This window comes from Chrysemys picta, chromosome 3 (assembly GCF_011386835.1).
Source record: "Chrysemys picta bellii isolate R12L10 chromosome 3, ASM1138683v2, whole genome shotgun sequence".
NCBI lineage: Eukaryota > Metazoa > Chordata > Testudines > Emydidae > Chrysemys > Chrysemys picta.
In genome coordinates, this window is record NC_088793.1 from 141,024,062 (window position 1) to 141,046,362 (window position 22,301).

Genomic DNA, 22,301 nt, shown 5'->3' on the forward strand with positions numbered 1-22,301 from the left:
CATATGTGTGGAGACTTACCCTTTCTGTGTAAATTCTCATGGAAGAGGAAAATGATACACCTCAAAAGGTGCTTGCATTTGACAAAGGAGGGAAAGTTTCATTAAAAAATAAACCTTTCCCTCCCCAAATGATATATTTTTCAAATGTTTGCTTGAATGTGTATATTGATAGGACCAGATCCTGCAGTCCTTGCTCAGACAAAATCCCACTGACATTAGTGGGAATTTTGCCTGTATAAAGAGTGAAGGATCAGCCTGATAATTAGGTTCCATGTGCCAAGTTGGCCCTCTGCTGAACAATGACATTTTTCCTTACGCACTGCTATAGAATCACATGTGGATGTTTAAAAATTTATAATTCTAAGCACTATTTAAAATTGCCCAGTCAGCAGCAACATCTTGTTAACAATGAAGCTTGACTAATTCCCAAAGGATAATGAGTAAGGAATGTTTCTCCTCCAAAATGTGAACACATTTATTCTTGTTACTTGTTCCTTTAAGCTCTGGCTGTACTTATGAAATAGCTGTACTGTATTAATTGTTAGACTTAAATCAGATTTAGATTTCCCGGGAAGTGACAAGACGAGAGTAAATGATCTGCTTATTGGGATGCAAATATAACCAGATTCTTTTGCACATTTGTGTTTTTCTCATGTTGTTAAGGTTTCTAGAATAAATGTTGTGCCTGACTGAAGCAGTCTTTTAAGGTGTTAGACTGACAGGATTGGAGAATGAAGTCTTTTGTTTATCCACAGAGCAGGTGTAAGCTTACCACACACTGCTCCACTAAAAAGAGAGTCTCAGCCCTGATTGAGGGGAAATATTCAAGTGATCCTTTTCAGGACCTACTGAGACTGCCAATGAGGGGATGCCAATTAATGGCAAATGTGGTTATGGCGTTTGTAATTCAGACAAATGTCCACTGGGAATGGATGTACCACCTGGTTTGCTTTGGGAGAAGCAGCATGGTCTAGTTGTCAAAAGCATGATACTAGGCCTCTCTGGAGTTTATTCCTTCTCTGACCTTGCACAAGGCACATATTGTATCTGGATTAAAAAATAGTGTCTCCTTGGCATGTCTTTCTTGTGCCTGCCTGTCTGTTTTTATGTAAGCAACTATAGCCTCTTTTTTCCCCCAACTAAATCCAGATCTCGGATGAGTTTGTGTCATAAATGGAGAAATGAGAGTCTTGTTATTCTTGTTTCCAATTAGCCATTGACTATTGTATTTCTTTTGAGGACCACAGGTCTTCAGACACTGCCCCATGTGTGCTCAGGGTGAGCCACTAAGAAGCCCACATACATCTTTTTGTCAAGTTTTTGTAGTCCAACCTGAGCATTACCCTGACCAAAGGACGTAGCTGGAGAAGTGTCTTGAAGTCCTTCAATTCCTCTTCATTTGGGAGAGAAGAAAAGATGGAGCGTAGAAATGAGTCAAGTGGAAGAGAGATAGTCAAACTGCTATGGACCATTGCATTTGAAAGCAATCTGAAACTGCGACTCATCAAGGATGTAGGAAGGCTGGTGTTGGACAATATAGCTTGTGATATTTGTGCTGGGTTAAGATTCTGCCTTCCTGTATGTCAAACCATGCTTCCAAGTACACCGGCTTCTTCAATAGTGTCAACAAGATTTTTTTAATCCACTGACGTTCTAATCATGGTTTTCTAGGAATTTGCTATTGTAGTAATATGTTTTTTTTTTTTACCACTGGATATGCTCATTTGTTTCAGAGGTAGTGTAGAGTACTCCTGTGATAACTGGGTCTACACATTTACCCTAAATGTGAGTTCAACTGTAAAAGTACACGCAAGTTCATGAGTGTCAAAATAACCTATAATAATAAATATTGATGGGAAAAGACACTGGCTGAGAAACTAAGAAGGCAACATTAACAGTCAGCTTTCGAATTTGGTAGCCTCTGGTGAAGCTATTTTTGAGAGTCCTCACTTTTCAGCCTTTTCTTTCACCACCAAAATTACCTCTCTCTCTCTGTGCCCCTCCCTTACAGCTCCTCTCAATCTCTACTCAACATTTTTCCTTCCCCAATAAGCAGTACCAGGTATTAAGTACCAGGCTGTGTCTTCAGAATTATTCTTCTGTTATGAATTCCACATTTTAAAATTTGTCAGAAAAATTATGAAAGAGAAAAGTAGGCACAATGAACAGAACTCAAGTTTTATGTCTTACAAACCATTAACTATTCAATCTGGGGTTCTGTACCATACCCATTGCTATGGTATGCAAGTACCATTCTTTCAGAGTTAAAAAATATACAAGGTGAGTTTCATTACTAAAGTTTTCTCTCCATCGCACCCAAGTAGGGAAATAAGTTACACAATTATTATTATTAGTAGTAGTAGTAGTGGTTTTATCGTTGTCCCTGGTTTTGTTTGTTTCAAAAGTGTCAATAGGTTATGAGTTGCTGTGTGGGACACAAGGCCAAAAAAGTGAGATTTGCATTGTACCTGAAGGTGGTGAGGTATGATCATTCTTAGTTCCTGCAAGAGTGAATTCCAAAGTGTGTCAGTCCTAGCATCCAAAAAGCCTGAATATTTTAGCCTTGCCTAGGTATACTGTTTGATGTTCTTGATGAACAGAGCAGTGCCGGGTAATCAAGATCCCACAGGGTGAGGCTGTTTCTGAAGTATCATAAGTTCAGACCAATGACAGCCTTGCAAACAGGAAAGACTTCACAGTTGATTTGATATTCAGTAAGGAGCCAGTGGAGAGAGCAGAATTCAAGGCTGACATGCACTTTGTGACCTACTTTGCTGAATTTTACTTTTCAATGCAGATGCCTTAAAAACAAGTATATTTTATGGCATTAATCCAATCAGGAGGTAAGGAAGGTACATATGACAAAGCCAAGTCATCATCGGAGATGATTAGATGACATGCCCTGCCTAGTCGTAAATAGCGCATTTTTATAGTTAACGTATGATTTAACACTTTGTACTGCAAATAAAGGCATCCAAAATAGTCTCCTGTAAGAAAGTACAATATTTTAATTCTTTAATAACCAAAATACTGACTGGGAACCTCAATAATCCTGAAAAATAAAGAATCTGAAATAAATAATTCTGCATATCCAATGACAAAACAATCCTGTGTGTATTTTAATGAATACCTTCCAAAGAGACTAAATTATCATTTCCATTAGATTTATGAGTTGTGTGTACATCTGTGAGGAAAATATATCACATATCTAGCTCCAGATCTGTGCATCCAGAATGCTAAAAACCCCTCATGTTTGTTTACAGTCCTACTGCTCAACACAGGCCTAATACACATATATCCAGGGAACACAATGTATTCAAGAATTTGCACTAAAGATGGTATGTTGCCAATGTGTTTTTGACTGAACATATATTTCTAAAAGGCACTCCGTGGTCGTCTGATTTTCCAATATCCTAACTACCTGTAATGGCTGCTCTGTCTAAACACATTTATAGCATCAGATGCCTGCATCACTACACACGCTGCAGCATGGGTGGTGGGTGAACACCCCCTTTGGGGGTGGCTAGCCCCCAGCCCCTCTCTCTCTGCCTCAGGCCCCATGCATTCTGCTCCCCCGCCAGAGCCCGAAGCTCACCATCCCGTCCCCCCCTCACCTCCCTGGGCTCCCCTAGCCCCAGCGCTGGGCACGCAGGCGATGAGGCCGGAGTGGCCCTGGCCCCAGCGTGGTCCCAGCGCTGGCCGGACAGGCAGCGCAGCCGGAGCACCCCCAGCCCCAGTGTGGTCTTAGCACTGGGCAGGCAGGCAGCGCAGCCGGAGCACCCCTGGGATAACAAGCCTGGTGCATATTAATTTCTTTCTTAAATTGACAAACTCATATAAGCTTGCAGCATCCAGCGAGCATAACTGGACACTGCAAGACGGAGGTTCCTAGGGTTGTGTCTGGGACTGGAGATATTGGGTAGTGTAATTCAGTTGCACAATCCAAGCAGCTTACATGCCAGAGGCTGTGCGTGAACAGCCCAGGAGTGGGGGTTCTCACAGCAGAGCAGGGTAAGGCTGGCTCCCAGAGTCAAGGATTGGAGTGACCTAGCAGATCACCGGTCCAGATAACACCAGAGGGGAATGTCACAATGCCTCTTATAGATAACAATATAAATGCTATGAAATAGGAACTGGCATTACTGGGACAACTTGACTCAAAAGCCATGCATGTGCAATTGAGGGCATAGTTTGGCATTTTGAATCTTGTGATCCCAACACCAACCATTTTTAATGGCACAGTAATCTACTAGTAAGGTGCATGAATAATCAGATTAGCTTTGAGAGTGTATCCTAGGGCAGAAACTGTTTAAATATGCACAAAAACACTAAACTGTAGTACAGGAGAGGAAGGGAAGACACACCAATCCTTCCCATCATAAACTATTGATTCCATTTTTTAGCTTTTGTTGTTGTTGTTGTTGTTGTTTAGAAAGAAATTCTATTTGACTTTCATACAATGGACAATGAACAAATTACCATGAAGAGATAAGGTTAGAACTTATTTCCTTTAGCATGCAATTACTTGCATCCAGAAGCTTTGAACTTCACAGTTGATTTCAGAATTCAAACAGAACCTCCATTTCCATAACCACCCACTGAACTCAACTGAAGTGACAGTTCATCTTAAACACAGTGTTACATTATTTTACTTTTCCCTGATTGATCTAAACATCTTTATATGAATCATGTGTTTATGTCTGCTTTTTGCCTTTTTTTAGTTTACAAATTACACAGAATCCACAAACATTACTGTCAATGTAACTAGTATGTCTTTCCAAAACCCTGATATTGCTTTACTCATTTACAAGATTGCCTTTGATATGGCGTGACCTTTGGTTCTTTGAAATCCTCAGGATGTGCTTTACAAAGAGCAAATACATTTTCGCAGTATAAAATTACAAAGTATTGTAGGAGTCACAATGTTCAAAAGATAGAACTCCCAAGTGCTGATTTTGAAATCTGTAGTTTGCATGGTTTTTTCAATGAAAAATACAATGTGGAAAAATTTACCTCTGGCGGAAGGCCATTGGCCCATTCATGAGCTTACACTCTTGTTGACTTTGGCCTAATGTTCTTCCACTTGGTTTTACCATAAAGATCTATCATTTTCCCTAGAATATATGTCAGAATGAAGAAAAGAAACAATGAGCCACAATATAACTCTGTAATATCTTTATAATTCAGCTGCAATAAAGCAAGGTCTGTCAATCTGTAAATCCAGATTTTTTTCAGACATAAATTTGCTCCAGGCTGAAATCTGGCAGATAATATTTTAAAAACATTTTTAGGTATACATGTGAAAAAATAAAACATTATCTTTGAACATTTCTTTTCACTTGCATAAATCATATATGACTTTGATTTATGAATTCACATTGGGGAAATAATTAACCTATAATGTAGTCTAATCAATTTTGGTGTTTAAAAAGCCTCACAACAAAAACAACAAGGATATTTACATATTTCAATCTGAAACATTACGAAGAAGCATGCCTGTTTTGCAGGCTCCTGCACGGACCTTATAGAGAATGAATCCAAAACGATGATGGAAGTTAGGAAGATGCCTGCTGCTATTTTAAATCATGGAATTTTGTTACATAAACTTTGTTTGCATGCAGCCATTCCTTCTGACAAGGAGTAGCATTTTCAAATTCACCTAAACGATTTAGAAGCCTACCTCTCATATGCAAAAGTGACTTAGGTACTTAGGAGCTTAAGTGCCATTGACTTTCAATGACATTTAGATTCTTATGTTCCTAAATCAATTAAAAAGCTGGATTTAGGATAACATTTTCAAAAGGGCCTAAGTGACTTAGAAGCCTATGTTCAACCCTGATCTATCTATACAAATTATGAAATTCTAAAATGGTAGCAATCCCTCAGCTCCTAACCACTCCCACCCCCAGTCTCCCATACCTGTATCCTTCAACTCCTATTGAAACCAGCTTGACCTCTCCCTCTGTTCCTTACCCCCTTTGAATTTGAGTCCAGCTGCCTCCTTCTTCTCATGTATTCTCTCCTGGTTACTAGGTAATGAAGAGTTCAGGAGACATTCTCCCTGCTCTTAGTTCGGATTCTTGGAAGCTGGGCGGAGCAATTGCAGCTGGCAGCCGGGAGGAACAATTGCAGAAAAAGTTCTCCCCAGCCCCTGCAGCGGAGCATAGTCACTCTGTGAGGATACAATATGCAGTCTGGTGGGCATGTAGAAACTGCAGAAGTACAGATCATGCTCAGTACCAATGGAATCTTCAGAAGATAAAGCCAACCCTTAACACACCTCTACTGAGTACATAAGAACTGAGATTTTTCTGGGGCTTATAAATTGGCCAAATTTGAGCAGACTTTCAAGGGATGGGAAAAGACACATCCCTGACACCAGGCCACCCCCTGTCAGGGCCGGCTACAGGCACCAGCTTGTCAATCAGGTGCTTGGGGCAGCCGCTCCGGAGAGGGGCGGCACGTCCAGGTATTCGGCAGCAATTCGGCGGACGGTCCCTCACTCCTCCTAGGAGCAAAGGACCCCCCGCAGAATTGCCGGCGCAGATCGCGATCACGGCTTTTTCTTTTTTGGGGGGGGGGCTGCTTGGGGCAGCCAAAACCCTGGAGCCGGCCCTGCCCCCTGTGGCCACATTTCAAGTCCTATTCCAAAGCACGGAGCCACTAGAGTTTCTCAACAAAATGGCCATGAGAATTTGTTCACACAAGCAAAACAATCTTTTCCCTAATCTCATTCTAAGAAATGGCTGGACTGCTTAAAAAAAAAAAAAAAAAAAAAGAAAAAGAAAAAAAAAGTCAGCCTCAGGCAGACATTCAGCATTACAAATTTCAATGTTGTAAGTAAGGCCCTTCATTTTTGTTATTTACAGATTTTCTCTGAAAAATTCCAGTTCTGAAAAAGCCAATATTCGGGTTTTACCAATTTTCACCCAAATTTTGACTCTTAGGATGTGGGAATTTTTCACCGGGGAAGTGGGCAGGGCTGTGCTTAAGGGCAGGGGAGGCTATAGCCCATGAGTACTGTCACCATCCCCACCAGCCCCCCATCACTGAAAAGAAGCCCTTGCTGATCCTGGCCCCTTAGTGCAGCCTGAGCTGCTTGCAGGGGACATGCTGAAGGGTTGGGGTCAGCAAGGGGCTCTGTCCGGCAGGGGAAGGGAACGGGGCTCTGTGCAGGGAGTATCGGCTGCCAGGACTACGCAGCTGCAGCAGCCACCAACCAGCAGTTACCCTCCTCTGTACAGGTGCACTGAGGAGGCCAGCAGGGACTCTGCGAGTGGAGGAGTGGAGAGCAGAAGGCTGCAACCCGTGAGGGGACTCTGTCTGACAAAGGGGGGGAGCAGACAGGACTTTGTGACCTGGACTGCGAGGTGGGCAGGGAGCCAGTTCCCAATGACCGAAACCATCCAATTATTGCATCATGAGTAACCCCTCTGGACAATGACCCCCATGAGTTACCGAGCATCCCCTTCCTCCCTGCCCCCCCACACAAATTTTTGAATAGTTACTGATAAATTCCTAGGAAATCTTTTAAAAAATAAAAATAAAAAATGAAGGGCCTTAATTATAAGCCATTGATAACCAGGTTGTGGTTAGGCAACCTTAACAACAGGTGACACAATACACATTATAGATGAACTTGGCAGCTATGCCATTTTACTGTGGCCCCTGGCAAGATCTCATCACCGTGCCCTTCAACTACTGAAATGGAAGTTGTACTAGATGTGTTGGAGCACTGCAGGCTTTGCAAGCTTGCCATTAGTAGGGGTCAAAATGTTTACCTACCAATACAAATTACAAATCCTTGCTTTCTCTCACACACAAACACGCACATTACCATATCAATGATGAGACAAGAAAGAAAAAACAAATTATGTCCTCTTTTTCCCATCCTTGGCTAATGCCAAATAGAAACAGCTTAATCTATTATCACTGACAATTTGCCTTTAATAGTGCATTTCAAACTCAAAAAAAAGTAACCGTAACAAGAGAACTGCAGCCAATCGGGATGAGAGCTGAAGTTAGCTGCAGAAATTGGCAAACGCCTTGAGCTCCCATGGCTGACCTTCAAAACAGCAATTTGCTAAGCATATGTGCTACCATAAAACAATAAATAAACATTTCAATGCTGCCAGTGCTAAATTAACCCTGGGGCCACTCTATATTGCTTCACAGTACTGGTCAGAGCTTTCCACTACCATCCCAAACACAAGACGATGAACCAGATCTTACTTAATTGGTATAATTTCATCAACTTCAGTGGTGCTCTTGATTTACACCAGTATAACCCAGGTTACAATGTTCCATAGAGGGGGAAAAAGCCAGCCAGCCAATCCAGAAGCTTCCAGGATGTGGAAGTGATAGAGATGCTGCCTTGAACATGTTGATGTTAAAGGAATGGGAGGACAGGCTCTTCTCCCAGAAGAACCCTAATGGGTAGAAGGAATCTTGGGACCTGAGGTTGAGAGAGAGTTGAAACTCAGGGCTTTTATTGTGAATCAGGGAGTTTTCTGGGGATTTGCATCAAGCTTGCTTGGAGTTTTGGAATTCAAACAAGCCTGAAACTCTGAGACATTGAAACTACAAGCAAATGGCAGTGAAGCAAGAGTGCCAGGTATGATTCATTAAGTCATGAAAATTCAAACCTTGCATTGATACAAGTGTAATATTCTTTACAGTTGCCTAACCCTTGCTAGTGAAGGAGTTTTCTTGTACCTGACTTATGCCTTTTTGATTTGCTCTTAGTGGATACATATGAAACACGAACCAGCCCACTTTGCTGATGCTCTCTCAAATGAATAAGTTCCCAGCCAACTGCTAAGCTGCAGGCTGTAGGAGAGCACGGTGTTTGGTTTCTGTTACTGAGTTCTCGTCTATCTCAACTCGCAATATGGCCAGAAACCGCAGTGATCGACACCAGACCAATGCCGATAAACGAAATAAACAGCCACTACCACTGCCAGTTTTTTAGTTCCGAATACATGAACTTTCTAAAAACCTGATGACAGTAAGCACAAAAAGTCAAAATCCCAGATGACATGTTATAGGAAAACAAAATTCTGCCAAATGAATTGCAGATTTAAACGGCCTTGTTTTTTTAAGTTTATCTGACTTTTAGGGCTGCTGAGTTTAAATAATACCTGAAACCAAAACACTTCCATTTAAATATTGTTGAAAAATACAGTACATATTAGTTTACTTCACAGTAAATAAGTTCCTCAAAGTGTAAACTGCTATTTGTTTAATATCTCTGATCAAGTTTAGGTAAGTGAATTTATATGTAGTACCTTATTATGCACCTCACACCTGCCATGAGTACCAGCTGCCAGCACTAGTGATTTGCCTCATTCTAGAATTAGGCTCCCCTTTGAGTTTTAGCCTATTTCTGTTAAACGTTTTGCAATGTGAGCGGCAAATTATGGTTTCCCTTGTGCAGAGGAGGTGGGAGTGGGAATGGGTCCCCTTCTAGCAGTGTGCCCATGCAGCAGACAGCCAAAATGTAGCTTCTCATGCTCCTTGAGTACAAAGGGGACCTGGCAGTATTGCAAGTCCCAAAGGGTAAGTGGATGAAGGTGTGGCCAGGGCCCTATTTCCCTTGCTCCTCACTGGCCACTACATAGAAATTAATGTTGTCAAGGGTACATATACTGCACCTTTTTTTATAGGTGTAGCAACTGCTGCTGGTGAGACCCACTCCCACCCCAGCAGTCTTGAAGGCAAAATATTTGCCTTCCACAGGCTTAAATACCTCTTTCTACCAACGGTCAGGCATGACAGCTCCTTAGCCCCTCTCCAGGGCTCTCTGGCTCAAAAAGAAACATCATTAGCTTTAAATAATCCAAACTGGTTCAGATAATCACATTTCAGTTGCTAGATACTGAATGATCAGTTATATCAGAAAGGGATTTTCATATGCAACTGTTTGCAGGATTACAAAAAGTAAAGAAAGACCCTGATGATTTTACAGGAATCTCTCTCACTGGTTCTTTACAAAGAGCCTAACCATAAACATGGCCAACAAATGCTGAATTAGATATCTGTAATTAGGTTACAAACTACCACATAAAAACTGCTGCATTATAAACGTGCCCCTGAAAAACTCAGTAAATTTTCCCCCCCAAACGGTCCATTTGGGCTTATTACTTTTTAAGCAGAGACAGTAGTTGCTGCTTTAAAAGGTGTCCTACAATTACCACACCAGACTCAACTAACAACTAAGACTGCCATATTCTGGGAGGTCTTATGCACGGAACAAAATTATTGTATCAGTTGACTACACACATCAATGGGATGGCACATGATTAGACAACAGTGGGGAATCTTAATGATCCCCGGTGAGGATTCTGATAGTGCGCGTCTCATTTTCTGCTCCATGATGTGTAGATGAAAAGTACACCAAAATAAATGCAAGACTAATTACAATTCATTGCAGTGCAGATCCTAACATCATTTTCCTGATTACTTGGGAACCTAAGAAAGGGCTAGACCACAAATATCCGTTTCAGGAAAAGAAATATTCTTTTTTAAATGTCTCCCTTACGATCATATTGACTTTTCCACTTTCTTATCTCAACTTGATCTGTTTTTTTTTAAAGCAACATACCACAAACTGTCAGAAACATAACAACAACAACAAAATCTGTTCCTTATTCTGGTGATGCAAATTCGTTTCTTTTTTCTGAAGAAGAAGATTTTAAAATCCATTACAAACCACTTAGATGCATTCTACCAATTACAGCACAGGACACTAACAGATCTCACTGTTACCTTGGGCTGCACCTTCAAGTACAAATTGCAAGAAAAAAAACTGTAAGGATACACACAGAGGAAGAAAGTAGTTGTGGCATTTCAGTACAGCAGTAATGGTGCCAATGATGGGAAAGGGGTCAATACCTCCTGCTCACTCCTTATTGGTAGCAGGCTATCGAGTTAGCCTGAAACATATTTAAAGCTGCCTGGCTTATGTCCAGATCTGAGGCAGCACTCTGGTGGTCCAAAGCATCCCTAAAGCTGACTAAGTGGCCTAATAACATACATTGTACTTACAGGGAAAAGCGGGTGTGGCTGGAGCATCCTTATGCCCTGCAAATTGTTGGCTGCTGGAATGGTCCCTTGCGTGCTATGGACAACTGATGTCCAGAAACATGGTTTAAAGCCACTTTTCTTCCCTTCCTCTTCTGGTCTTGTGATGAGTGCAGCTTGGTTACACAAGAGGATCTGGCTTTATATCTACCTCTGTCCATCTAGTATTGATATCAAGAGAGTATCTGAACACTTAACTAGAATGAGCACTGTACGGAAAGAAGAGTGTTTTTCCAACCATCCCTGAGGACACTGATTAGGCTAAGTGGGGATCATGACTATTTTCTTTTTGTTTGGGGGGGATGTTTAATCCAACTTTTGGGGTGCAAAAGCAAAAATGTAATTATTTATTTCATTTTTACAAACTGCATTGAATGAGAGCCCATCCAATGCTCTAGGGGCCCGGGACAGTTGTTTGTTTTTTTAAAAACCCACTCATTGCTGATATGTAATTCCGAAGTAGCACAGAACAGAACACTGCTTTCCCCCCCACCTTATTATTTTTAAGTACATTCAATTAAAAAACATTTCAAATGATTTTTGTTTCTCTTCGCCACAAACTGGCTAGCATTGCCAAAACTATGTTTGTAGACAACAGTAATCATTAAACAAAACCCATTTATTGGAGAGCTGAAGGCATTTCCAATACTAATATGTGAGTTAAAAATAGAAGACACTTCAGAGTGCTTAAACTGCAGGCAAAATCCTGTTTAATTTCAAAGGTGGCAGGGCTACTAATGCATCAGCTACTTCAAAAACAGCAAACTAAAAAGAAAATAAAAAAAGTTTAACACACCCACACACACAAGACTGTCAGCTCTGTCCAACACTTACAGGAAATACATTAGGCTTACCAAATATAAAAGTTCATGTGGACAGTTTGTTTAAAAGTTCCCTTAATTTCCATGAGTGAGGATAGCAGAAAGGCATAATTTAACATCAACCATGGCTCAGCTTTGAAAATTACTATTCAGTCATGAAACTCGAACGATCAACCCATCAGGCCAACTTCCCCTGTTTTATGCTATATTAATAGCACTGGAAAAATAAAGTGTTGTTTAGATAGCTGAAAGACTTTACTTTAGTAAAAAACCATAACATGAAAGTAATTTACTTGCTATCATTGGTTAGCATGTAAACGACCAGAGATAAACAGGTATGAATGTGCTCTAAGTGCAGGGCCTCACAACAAATATTTTTACAGCCGTATCATAACTAAACAACTGTTGAAATGCTGCAACAAGACTAGACCTGTTTTTTTCTAGTTTTTTCTATATGTATCAGCAATCTCTAGGAGCATTTAAACTAGGGTTGCCAACTTTCTACTTGCACAAAACCAAACACCCTTGCCCTGCCCCACCCCTCCCCCAAGGCCTCGCCCCTTCTCCAAGGTGCTGCCCCCTGCTCATTCCATCCCCCCTCCCTCTGTCGCTCGCTCTCCCTACCCTAACTCGCTCATTTTCACCAGGCTGGGGCAGGGGGTTGGGGTGCAGGAGGGATGAGGGGGTGGAGCCCCCTCCTACACCCCAGAACACCATGATTATTCAGTTTTTGGGTAGACTCTATTTGAGAGGGAGATGAAAGTGTTTTACGAAGACCTATTAGTATTTAGGAGCAAATAAATGTACTAAAGCATCCTTTTACCACATCCATGTTTATAATACCCGAGTCAGCTTCTCCACCTGTTATCAAATAAAAGAGATGTCACTGGAACAGAATGACCAATTGGGAGGGTCTTCCATCTGAGGCCCCTCCCAATTGGGAGGGATACTGAGCTTCTTCCCCCTCCCCTTTTACTTTTATGTTCTCATACTGATATTCTAATGAACAGTAACTTTTTTGAAAAATCCAAACTTCTTTACCCCTTTTTTTAGGGGCCCAATCCTGTGAAGCACTGTGCTGAGGAAGCACTCAGCAACTCACAGGACTAGGCACGGAGATTTTAAATTGTATTCCAAACTTTCCAGCAAGGCTTCGGAATTCTGTGAAGGATTAGGCAATACTGTTCTCCAGGGCCTTTAGGCATCTGAACATGGACTATAGCCCAGATACACTAAATGGAGGTGACAATGCTGCTAGTCATGAATGTAGCAGAGTAGATCATTTTCATTAGCAAGATAATTATCTTAATTATTTTATTTAAATCAGCCCTTATTTGTCTAAATTCAAAGCACATGTCCACAACAAACCTCTGGTGCAGGGCAAATGGGAAACAACTGAAATTTTAAGAAGTGGTTTACTATATACATGTTTCTGTAAGTCAGGGGTGGCCAACTTGTGGCTCTGGAACCACATGCGGCTCTCCAGAAGTTAATATGTGGCTACTTGTATAGGCACCGACTCCAGGGCTGTAGCTACAGGCAACAACTTTCTAATGTGCCGGGAGGTGCTCACTGCTCAACCCCTGGCAGCTCTGCCACAGGCCCTGACCCCTCCCCTCAGCCTGCCATAAGTGGTCAGCTAAGTGTGTCATGTGATAGGAAGGCAAATATGCTACATATTCCATCACTGGAACAGCTGGTACTTAGCAGAGTTGGAAACAGTCACTAGCAGAAAACAGAAACTGTGATATGTAAGTGGCATTTCTGAAGGTTTACTGGTAGGTATTAGCTGGTTTTGCATGCACTGCCAGTCAATTTTTTTATACTACAAATAAATCACATATGTGAAACACTGCATTAGGGCAGTTAAACTTAATAAGTTTCAGATGGGCTGATAAATGAAAATAATTAAATTAATAAGCCCTATTTCTTCCATATGTTTGGTTAAATACAAGTTGGGAAAACATAAAACTATTTAGTAGTGGCTGTGAAAGAATTTCTCACACAGCTCCTTAGATTGCTCATACAGTTGACATAAGGCCAAATTCTGCCTTCAGACACGTATGCCCAACTCCCATTGAAGTCAAGGGGTCTACGCGGACATATCTTTTAGTGGCCCAAACTGTCAAAGTTCAGATCCATATTTGGATTTGAACTTCCTTAAAGTGTGGTGATATTCAGACCTGGGGTTTGAGTCTTTTGCTAATAGAGTCAAGGTTCCTTTCTACTTGGCAGTCTTCTGAAGATTTCTTCCCAGCATGGGTCAGGATGGAAACAAATTGCCAAGGTAAATCCATGACTTTTGAACACTTTGGGTTGATAATACCATGCCTGCTTCTTCCTTCTAGTAGTGGGCTTGTAAGATATTGGTCCTGAAGACAGAAACAACTGAAGCTTGATAGATGGCAAGACAGCTATATGGTGTTCTCTATCTGGTTAGGAGAAACAGTTATACCAAAGCTAGAGTTAAAGATTGCAGAACTCCAACCACAATTGACTTCACCCAGAAATCATGCACATGGAGAGCTTGCAGTAGTAATTTGAATCCAAATGTTGTAGCAGACCAGAAAAAGCACACTCCAATGTTGCAAACTGGCAATCACGACATTTGACAGTTTTTGCTATCTGGCCATATGTGTCTGTTTCTAATAATACTGACAGTTCATGCAGGCTGGCAGCTTTCCCCAGTCTTTGACAGCCCTTCATGACATTCCTTTTAATCTAGAGATCTTGACGTAGACGCCACAAAAGTGATCTAACCAAGAGAGGTGGTGATGACTGAGGAGCCTGGAGCCTAGACTGGGTGCCCTCGAGGGACCACAGCAGGGGAACACAGATGCAGTTGTCCCATCCTGTGACAATGGGTAAAACGATTAGCTATGTTTCAAATTATTATGAAGAACTCCAAAAATGAGTTGGGGTAAATATAGTACTAGATACTTGAAGACATTCTCATTGTTGATCCCTTAAAAACAACCCTTTTCTAATACTGGAGGCCAAACTTAGAGCCTTAAAGAAACTTGAGGAAAACTCAAATCCTACTCCTAGACTATTGCTGGGGAAATCACATTGTGTCAAATATAATACTGCATTCATAGAATAGATGTGGGAGGAAAGACAGAGGAGGAATTATCATGGAATTCCATAACTACTTTATTATGAAACTGATAAAATACTGTAAAAAGCAACCGAGGGTCCTGTGGCACCTTTGAGACTAACAGAAGTATTGGGAGCATAAGCTTTCGTGGGTAAGAACCTCACTTCTGCAGATGCAAGTCGCATCTGCAGAAGTGAGGTTCTTACCCACGAAAGCTTATGCGCCCAATACTTCTGTTAGTCTCAAAGGTGCCACAGGACCCTCGGTTGCTTTTTACAGATTCAGACTAACACGGCTACCCCTCTGATACTTGATAAAATACTGTAAGGGGAGGTTCTATATAACACTAGTTGTCTGATAATAAAAACAGCTGGCTTTAGGTAATTGTTTAAATGACACGTTTCACTAATTCTGTATCTGATCCAGCATTTAAAGAGGTTAAAGATTTTCCAATTCTGTGCCTTGATTCTGCTGAGTGTTTTGATGAGAGAGAAGAAGCGCTAATTCAAAGTATTTATTCATTGTCCATTCACTTTTTTGACAAAAGGGAGATTTAAAGGCATATCTGGCTGCCTGTTTCTGCACAGCAGTACTCAACTACTTGTCAGCTGGGACTAAACAAGCCAAATAGTGCTGAGTTTCTTCTACTTTTCATTCCTTTAAAGGATTAAATTTGGAGATTAACCACAACATCTCTCCACTGCATACACCCATAGATGAATAGTCATAGCATCCGAAAATTCAGTTTTTCATGTAAGTTTGTGCTCCTTTCTGAACAGCGATGCTATAGCAGCTGCAGATCTTGGATGGGGCAGATACAGTAGCTGTCTGAGAGGCAGAGACAAATCCTGCAAAGCCTTATAGATAGTCTTTATTCATTATCCATTTAGCCATTAACTAAGGGTGGGGGAGAGGAGAAGCTGAGTCACACAGGAGGTGTAGGTTGTTATTTTGTAGGATAATTATGATTTCTGGGTGTCACAAGCTGACAAAGTGCGGCATGAGCTACAAAGCTGTGTTATAAACTAACTACTCACTTAATTTTGTGCAAGTATCTTGAATTCATAGGGAAAGAATAAATTTCAAACATTCAAACAACTGTCAAATACATTTTAAAATAATGTTTTAAATTAGTATTGGCCTCTGTGAGCCTACTGCTGTTGGCAACCATCTTGTAACATGATTTGTGACATTGACAATATGGGAGTACAATGTATGAGAACTTTACATCTCTAGCCTGCTTTAATAACCGCTTGATAATCCACAGAATTATTGGAATGCTTAAAAATGTCAGTTTAATTTTTAAATATTTGTGTTGTTTAAAGCAGGTATTATAGCAGCATGGAATTAATCAAAGTCATAGAGGGCCAAATCCTGAAGTCTTTACTCAGCAAAACATCCAATGATTCAAATTCTGAACGCCCAATGCTTATTTGCAGACACACTCACAGATAGACAGGAAACTCAAACTGAAGTCAGTAGAAGTTTTGCCTGAGTAAGAATTAGAGCTGGATACACAGAGGACAAAATTAGCCATGAATATTTTTAGCTGAATTTGCTTTAGCTTTGTTCTCACCTCTCAAATGTTCATTTCTGCAAATATTCCAGGAACCCCACCCTCAAACAGGAATTTTCACAGAAACAGGGATTTTAAAATGATTTCTAATTCCAAGTATTTGCAAAAGAAACTTGATTCTCCGAGCTACTTGCATCCACTCAGGGAACAGAAATATGTTACCTGCATGACCAATCAAATCAGCTTGAACATCAAGTTATAAATACAGCGGGACCCCAAAAAACTGAATTTTAATTCTGTGGTATATTCAGAGATTTAACGTTTTGGTTTTGTCCTGAACGAGGACAAAAAGTCAAACTCTCAGAATTACCTCAAAACAAAATATTCCAAAATATTTCATTTCACCCATATCAAAATGTTTTGTTTTGAATTTATTATTTCAACTATCTTATAAAAGTTGAACCACTGAAACTTTTATTTTATAAATTATCATCTAACACAAAAAGTAAAAATTAAGTCAAAACATTTCAATCTTATTACAACAAAATGTTTTGATAATTTCCCACTGAAAATTTCTGTGAAATTGATATTTGGTTCAATTAGCATTTTTCAACAGAAAATGTTCTGTCGAATATTTTTTGACCACTCTAGTTATGCATTTAAAATAATTGAGACAGCACATGCAAAGACTTTGCAGCCAACCCATGGTTGGAAGTATATTCTCACAAAACATTATTCAAATAAGATCAAACCACGAGATTAGTAAAAACTTGGCTGTTGCAGATAATTTGCTAACAGAAAAAAAGGGCTAAGTATATTCCGTAAATTATTTATTACAATTTTTATTCATGTAGCTCTGGTAAGGGCTGAGTAAAAACTGAAGATCTGGTCCTGTAAACATTTATGCATGTGCTTAACTTTGTCTTTAAGCACATGAGTAGTCTCATAGACTTCAAGCACTTATGTGTTTGCAGGATTGGAACCTGAGTAAGGACTTTGGGTTTTGGCCCACTGACCTCAGTGAGAATGTTTTCTATCAATACATATGCAGATGACTATGCAAAGATGTTATACACCTTCAGTCATCTCAATATATATAGCTGGAGTATTGCATATTAATTTGAGCAAACCTCAAAAATCTTAAGGTCTACTGTAAAAAAGGTATTCTAAGAAAGAAAAAAAGGAATGAAAAGCATGGTTACTTTCTATGGGTTTCAGGAAATCTGGGTCTATTCCCAACTTTGTTACTGACTTTCTGTATGTTACTTTGGGCAAGTCTACACTTCTCTGTGTAGACTTCCCCTCCCACACTTTGTCTGTCTTGTCTATTCATATTGTGTCCTCAGGACAGGGACTATCTCTAAATAGATGTTTGTACGGTGTGTGGCACAATGGGGCCCCATTCTGAGTTAGGGCTCTCCAGGTGCTATTGTAACATACATAATAATGAGAAGGTATGTAGAGAACAAGATCTAAAATGTCTGTTCGATGTCATGATTTCTATCCTGACATCTCTAGCCCATTACCTCACTATCCAATATGCCACATTGGATCTAAGATGAAAATAATTTTAATTCCTAAATCTATTTATTTTTCTTATTTCTTCATAACGGCCATTTTATATTAATGTCATTCTTAGAGAGAAAACCAATGTTAATAACCCTAAATATCTGTTTGATGGATTACCTTTTATAATCTCATGAACCATTCAAAGAAATTAATGATGTTGGTTGAAATATTGTAAAATAAATAAAACCAAAGTCATGAGCTCTGCTTTCTTCTGTCTGTTTATTTTAAAATACCTCCATCAGCTTTCTTTGAGAGCTTCCATATGCTTTGGTAAACCTGTTTATATAATTATTCTCCCCCATGCCCAATCACTTGTCTTGGGATAATATTTTAAACAGGAATGTGTCTTTTTCTTAAACAAGAAACATTCACCTTGAAGTAAAGGAACTGAGATCCAGCTCTCTTGTCTCCTTTCTTGTCCTCCTGGTTTTTAATCAGAATACATTGTTGTCATTTTAAAAGGCAATTAAGTCACTTGAAATACTTAAGAACTCAGAAACTAGAGAGAGTTTGGAGTAGGAGTGGAGGCCTTGACATTGGGCCAGATCCTATTCACTGAAATCAATGGGCAATCTCATATGAAGAAGGTGAACAGGATTTGGGCAATTGACCCCAAATATCCATGAAAAAGTCTTGATCCTGCAAGGGCCTGAGTGCTCTGGCCCTAATTCAACAAAGCACCTAAGCACACGTGGAAAGGCTTTGCTGGATCCGGACCACAGTGCTCAGCACCTTGAATGACTGAGCCATGGCCACTGAATTACAAAAAACTTTCATTTTCAAATATGAAAAAAGTTTCCCTCTTTTTATTACAAAGATATAGCCATCACAATGTAGCTAACAGGCTGCTGGCCTGGTAATGTAGCCTTGCTGGAAACTCGAGATGAGTAAAAAGTGGAATTTCTGTCTTGCAGGAAATTCCACCATTTCAACATTTGTTTTCATCTGATAGAGAGGCAAAAAGTTGAAATGCTGGAATTATTCACAGAATGGCAATTCCAAAAACATTTTATTCAGATCAACAAAATATTTAGATAGTCCCAAAATCAAAAAGGTTTGGTTTGGTTTGTTTCAAGTCATTTTCTCATAATGGTGCATTGCCTTCTGGGGGGAGTTGTAGTTCAAAAGCCTGATCTCTCCATTCTCCCCTATGAGCCAGGCTCACTGTTCAGAATACATCTCCCCCAGTGCACCTAAAGTCATCTGACTCCCTTGATGCAGCACACATCTCAGTCAGAGGAAAGCCATGTTGCATTATGGAGGATGTAGTCCTCTAGGAAATACAGTTCAAAGGAGACAATGGGGGCCCAAAATACAATTCCAATAACTGAACGTGCCTCAAGGGAAAGGCAGCTTAATGGGGGTGGGGAGGTGGGAGGCATTAACTGATTTGAAACAAAATACTTGGGTCAATTTAAACAACAACATATTCCAATTCAGGTTGAACCCACCTGTTTCCTGATGGAAAATGAAAAGTTTCCAACTGCATTTTCTATCAGAAAGTCATTCCAATAGAAAATTCCCAACCAGCTCTATTGAAAACAAACTAAGTGGGAAGTCACCTTTCTCCTCCCCTACTTATTTTGACTAAGTCTATTCTATTCAAAGTCTCATTGTGACAATTTAAATACTGCATTATTAAACACAGGCAATTTTTTTTAAATAAAGAAATTAAATGTGAAGTGCTACATTAAAGCAATGTCTAGATTGCAGTTAAAAATCAGCGTGTGAAATGCTGGTCCCGCTGAAGTCAATGAAAAGTTCCCATTAACATCAATGGGGCCAGAATTTCAGCCAAAAATTGTAAAGGCTAGCTTCCAACAGCAATAGTAAAGCCCAAAACTGCAAGCCCTTATTCATGTAAACATTCCCATTGGAGTCAATGGGATTATTCACATGAATAAAGAACAGGTGCATGAGTATAAATTTGCAAAATCCAGTCCTCAACTCAACTTCATTATGTATAACTTGTATTTTCCAGGCATATTTTGCAGGTTACATTTATTTGAATATGTAAAGGATATCCAATTATTCAATAAGCCTACCCTATGCTCTGGGCAGCCAGGCAACAATTAAAATCACATCAATATCATTGTAGTAAACAATTAACTGTTCACCCTGTTATAGAAAAAAATCTGACTCCTACAGTGCTCCAGTTAACAAATAAATTCCAAATAAAACTCCCTAAGGAACCCCTTCTTCAAATGATGAGAAGAAGAAATACATAACCTCATACCACACTGCAAAAATACATGGTTTACTGCATATTACCATTTATGTGTTAAATTCTATACCATATAGAGCATATGCAATAGGAATGAGTCCACACTCATTTTGTGGTTTTGAGATTCTAATTGCAACTTTGATATTGCATTGCCTTAATTTTTTGTGCTTAATTTATGTTTAATATGTATTCAGCACCTTACACACAGTTTACTGGCTGCAGTGATTTCTTACAGCTCTGTTATAATCCACAAAGACTTGCAAGGTCAATTTTATCAGACATTGTGCAGCTGCTATCTGAAGCCTTTTGAAGGCGAGGTTTGTGTTAGTTTTCACATGAATGTGTCCTTCAGTTGTCCGAGCCCTGTGAGTCTCTCCCATCACTAACTCTAATATAGATAATTATAAGCGATATGAATATCTCCTTTCAACGAGATAAAATAAAAATCCAACTCCCTGCATCAGAAATGCAAAGGTCTCAATGAAGCCTGGAGTTACTTCCTCCCTCTCTCTTCCATCTTAAAAGCGTTATCTGAATATTTTTCTCTTTAATTCTTATGTCTCTTTTGCCTGGATTCAATAAGTTGTCCTCTTTAATAATAGGGGATGAAGTCCACTGAGAGAGATATAGCCATACTACAGCATAATTCAGCATTTTCTAGTTTCAGACTCCACTTTTATTTGTCCTTCCTTCCTTCCATGGGATAACTACTCCAAGATGCTGCTATTAGAGAAAGGCTCAAGCCATAAAGCCTTGTCCGGATATCAGCTTTCCAAAACTTCAGGTATGATGAGATCCCAGTTTTTAGACAGATCCCTTATAGAGACAGGAGTAAGTCATGAAGTTTGAGTCTGATCCAGATCCAAATTCAGAGTGAAATTTTTCCAAAATGGAAGGGTGTTTGGATTCAGACTGCAGTGGGATTTGTTTAGTTCAAAGTCTGGCTACTGTTTTGTCAATAAAGATCAAGATACTTGATGTGTGTGTGAACTAGTTGGATATAAATAAATTAATAAATAACCTTAGACCAAAAACTGAACCTGACCCTTATTTGAAGTTCGCTCAACTTTTATCTGTTGATTTTGATTTTTGTGCACTTTGCACCTCCTGCTCTTAGCTCGAACTGGGAAAGGAAAAACTGAAATACCATGAAATTATTCCCAAAGTATTTCCATCCTGAATTCCAGAACAAAGAACTTCAAGACATCTTCAGATAAGCATCCAAACTTTTTGTTGTTTGCCAGCTGCGCACTTGTGTCTGAAACTCACACCATGGGAGAGCACTTGGATGTACACTCCAAAATCTCATTGCTGCTTAGTGAGCCAGGAGATTTAAAAACAAAACAGTTTAATGAAAAAAACCAAGATTTATAAAGTAAACTAAAAGTGAACAGATGTAGAAGTTTCCTGCTCTGCAGGTGACAGAATTGCACCACACTATATTTATTAAACATTTAAAATGGCCCATGTACTACTGGATATTATGAGAAATGAATATAACCTGGCTAATAGAGTCTTGTAATTTTCCAGGTGTCTAGAAAACTAGGACAGATAATTTAAGTGAGATAACTGATTCTATTGTAGTTGTGCAATAGACTGAGAGGCATGTACTGGGTGGCACTGAGCTGTGCCATTTGCTCTTGGGTCGGGCATATGGGGGAAGGGATTCAGGAGACTGGCAGGGCATAGTGGAGTGGAAGGTGAAGCAGATGCAGTGAACTGTGGTGCATGGAAAGGAACAGGGAAAGACAGAGGTTCTCCTGCATGTTAAACTTCAAATACGCAGATATAACATTACACAAGCACTTGAAGTTTTCAATGTGGGCAAAAGGTCCACTTCTCCCCATCCACTACCCATTAACCCCCATATCTCACTCTGCTACAGCTTCTCCTCCATCCCTACCATCCTGTGACCCAGGGACTCCTTGGAGCTAACTGGCAGAAGGCACTGGGGGTGGATAGCGTTTTACAGGGATCCTCTGGGTGGGCCAT

General features: G+C 40.0%; 1 protein-coding gene across 9 annotated transcripts in view; it reads right to left on the reverse strand.

The window, feature by feature from the left end:
- SMYD3 (SET and MYND domain containing 3) overlaps positions 1-22,301 on the reverse strand; it is a 635,613-nt gene that overhangs the window by 190,276 nt on the left and 423,036 nt on the right. The window lies entirely within an intron of this gene.